We start from the raw sequence: 3,977 nt of genomic DNA, 5'->3' as shown, positions 1-3,977 counted from the left end.
GCTGGCCCACTTGTGCTTCCAGATTTCTAATGGAAGACCTTGTTTCATTCATGAAACTTACAGTGGCCTTAGATAGATCAGAGACTAGATTTGCTAAATTAGAAGCATTTTGTTCAGAGTTCTCTGTCTGTTGCTGAGTTGATGATGGAAAAGGCTTGCTATTGCTAAACCTGTTTCTTCCACCATTGTTAAAGCCTTGTTGGGGCTTTTGATCCTTCCATGAGAAATTTGGATGATTTCTCCATGTTGAGTTATAGGTGTTTCCATAAGGTTCACCTAAGTAATTTACCTCTGCTATTGCAGGGTTCTCAGGATCATAGGCTTCCTCTTCAGAAGATGCCTCTTGAGTACTGTTGGATGCAGCTTGCATTCCATGCAGACTCTGAGAAATCATAATGACTTGCTGAGTCAATATTTTGTTCTGAGCCAATATGGCATTCAGAGTATCAACCTCAAGAACTCCCTTCTTCATAGGCGTCCCATTGATTACAGGATTCCTTTCAGAAGTGTACATGAACTGGTTATTAGCAACCATGTCAATGAGTTCTTGAGCTTCTGCAGGCGTTTTCTTTAGGTGAATGGATCCACCTGCAGAAGTGTCCAGTGACATCTTTGATAGCTCAGATAAACCATCATAGAATATATCCAGGATGGTCCATTCTGAAAGCATGTCAGAAGGACACTTTTTGGTCAACTGTTTGTATCTTTCCCAAGCTTCATAGAGAGATTCACCTTCTTTCTGTCTGAAGGTTTGAACATCAGCTCTAAGCTTGCTCAGCTTTTGAGGAGGAAAGTACTTGGCTAAGAAAGCCGTGACCAGCTTATCCCAAGAGTTCAGGCTGTCTTTGGGTTGAGAATCCAACCATAATCTAGCTCTGTCTCTTACAGCAAAAGGGAAAAGCATGAGCCTGTAGACTTCAGGATCTACTCCATTAGTCTTAACGGTATCACATATCTGCAAGAATTCAGTTAAGAACTGAAAATGATCTTCAGATGGAAGTCCATGAAACTTGCAGTTCTGCTGCATCAGAGAAACTAATTGAGGTTTCAGCTCAAAGTTGTTTGCTCCAATGGCAGGAATGGAGATGCTTCTTCCATGTAAATTGGAATTAGGTGCAGTAAAGTCACCAAGCATCTTCCTTATATTATTATTATTTTCGGCTGCCATCTCCTCTTCCTGTTCAAAAATTTCTGAAAGGTTTTCTCTGGATTGTTGTATTTTAGCTTCTCTTAATCTTTTCTTCAGAGTCTTTTCAGGTTCTGGATCTGCTTCCACAAGAATGTTCTTATCCTTGCTCCTGCTCATATGACAAGGAAGAATGGACAGGAAAATGATAATAATAATAGAGATCCTTTATACCACCGTATAGGGATCCCTGTGTGAGTGGAAGAAAAGAGGGGGAGATAAAGAATGTGATGTAAAGGAAGAAACACAACTGTACGAATGGAAGAGATGTGAGATGAGATGTTAGGATATGAATGAATAAATAGAATAGGATGGGGGAGGTATAATTTTCGAAAATTATTTTGAAAAGGAGTTAGTGATTTTTGAAAATTGGTTTTTGAAAATTTGTTAGTATTATTCGAAATTTTTTTTTTGAAATAAAAAATAAAAATAAAAATAATTAGTTAATTAAAAAGAAATTTTTGAAAAAGGGGGAGATATTTTCGAAAAATGAGAGAGAGAGTTAGTTAGGTGGTTTTGAAAAAGTTAAGAAACAAACAAAAAGTTAGTTAGTTAGTTGAAACAAATTTTTGAAAAGATAAGAGGTTAGGAGGTTAGGAAAGATATTTTGAAAAGATATTTTTGAAAAAGATAAGATAAGAAGATATTTTTGAAAAGATATGATAAAATTAGTTTTGAAAAAGATTTGATTTTTAAAATCACAATTAATGACTTGATTCATAAGAAATCACAAGATATGATTCTAGAACTTAAAGTTTGAATCTTTCTTAACAAGCAAGTAACAAACTTCAAATTTTTGAATCAAAACATTAATTGTTTATGTTATTTTCGAAAATTTGATTAAAAATAAGAAAAAGATTTTTGAAAAATATTTTTTTGGAATTTTCGAAAATAACTAAGAATTTTTGAAAAAGATTTGATTTTTGAAAAAGATTTTGAAAAAGATAAGATTTTCAAATTGAAAATTTGATTTGACTTATGAGAAACAATTTGATTTTTAAAAATTTTTGAAAAAGTCAACTCAATTTTCGAATTTGATGAGAGAAAAAGGGAAAGATTTTTTTTTTATTTTTGAATTTTTATGATGCAAGAGAAAAACACTAAAAGGATGCAATGCATGAAATTTTTAGATCAAAACAATGAATGCATGCATGAATGTTATGAATGTCAAGATGAACACCAAGAACACTATGAAGAACATGATGAACATCATAGACACAATTTTGAAAAATCTTTAATGCAAAGAAGACATGCAAGATACCAAACTTAGAAATCTTTCATGTTTAGACTCTAAGAAACGAAAAATGCATATGAAAAACATGAAAAGACACAAAACAAAAAATCATCAAGATCAAACAAGAAGACTTACCAAGAACAACTTGAAGATCATGAAGAACACTATGAATGCATGATACTTTCGAAAAAATGCAAGATGCATATGCAAGTGACACCAAACTTATAATGTGACTCAAGACTCAAACAAGAAACAGAAAATATTTTTGATTTTTATGATTTTCTAATTTTTTTGGATTTTTATTTTATATTTTTCGAAAATTAAAAGGAAAAATAAGGATTCCAAAATTTTTAATATGAATTCCAGGAATCTTGCCATGTTAGTCTAAAGCTTCAGTCCAGGAATTAGACATGGCTCACTAGCCAGCCAAGCTTTCAAAGAAAGCTCCAGTCCAAAACACTAGACATGGCCAATGGCCAGCCAAGCTTCAGCAGGTGATCAGAAACAGTAGCAGGTGGATTAACTCCAACTAACTTGCTCTTGATAACAAATTGCTGCCTCAGTCCAAATGAATTTAGACAAGGCTTTACAGCCAGCCAGGCTGCAACATATAATTACATGGGCTGGAGTGATTAGTTGAATACTAATCCCAAAGTAGTTTGGGTATGGCTTTACAGCCAGATATGATTCAACATATTTCATGAAACACTAGAATTCATTCTTAAAAATTTTGAAGCCATAGAATAATTTATTTTTGAAAACATTTTTATTTTTTTCGAAAACAGATGAGAAAATTTTAGAAATTTTTTTTTTGAAAAATTTTTGAAAATAAAATAAAAAGAAAATTACCTAATCTGAGCAACAAGATGAACCGTCAGTTGTCCAAACTCAAACAATCCCCGGCAACGGCGCCAAAAACTTGGTGCACGAAATTGTGATGTCCAGGCTCAAACAATCCCCGGCAACGTGAGCAACTTGGTGCTCTGATCTCAATACATAATTGTCACAACTTCGATACAACTAACCAGCAAGTGCACTGGGTCGTCCAAGTAATACCTTACGTGAGTAAGGGTCGAATCCCACGGAGATTGTTGGTATGAAGCAAGCTATGGTCACCTTGTAAATCTCAGTCAGGCAGATATAAAGTGATAATGGTGTTTTCGAATATTATATAATAAAATAGGGATAGAGATACTTATGTAAATCATTGGTAGGAATTTCAGATAAGCGAATGGAGATGCTTTTCGTTCCTCTGAACCTCTGCTTTCCTGCTATCTTCATCCAATCAGTCTCACTCCTTTCCATGGCTGGCTTTATGTGATACATCACCACTGTCAATGGCTACTTTCGGTCATTTCACGGGAAAATGATCCAATGCCCTGTCACGGCACGGCTAATCGTCTGGAGGCATCACCCTTGTCAATGGCTTCATCTTATCCTCTCAGTGAATAATATGCTCACGCACCCTGTCACGGCACGGCTATTCATCTGTCGGTTCTCGATCATGCTGGAATAGGATTTACTATCCTTTTGCGTCTGTCACTAACGCCCTGCAAT

At 34.9% G+C, this 3,977-nt stretch overlaps 1 non-coding gene across 1 annotated transcript; it reads left to right on the top strand.

The window, feature by feature from the left end:
- Nucleotides 1-664: 664 nt before the first annotated feature.
- On the top strand, nucleotides 665-772 carry LOC112739519 (small nucleolar RNA R71). The gene has a single exon (XR_003170454.1). It is a non-coding gene; the product is annotated as a small nucleolar RNA R71 (small nucleolar RNA).
- The last annotated feature ends 3,205 nt before the right edge of the window (nucleotides 773-3,977 follow it).

Source organism: Arachis hypogaea, chromosome 13, assembly GCF_003086295.3.
Source record: "Arachis hypogaea cultivar Tifrunner chromosome 13, arahy.Tifrunner.gnm2.J5K5, whole genome shotgun sequence".
Lineage (NCBI taxonomy): Eukaryota > Viridiplantae > Streptophyta > Magnoliopsida > Fabales > Fabaceae > Arachis > Arachis hypogaea.
The sequence above is the reverse complement of the archived record's forward strand: the minus strand, read 5'-3'. Positions and strand labels throughout refer to the sequence as shown.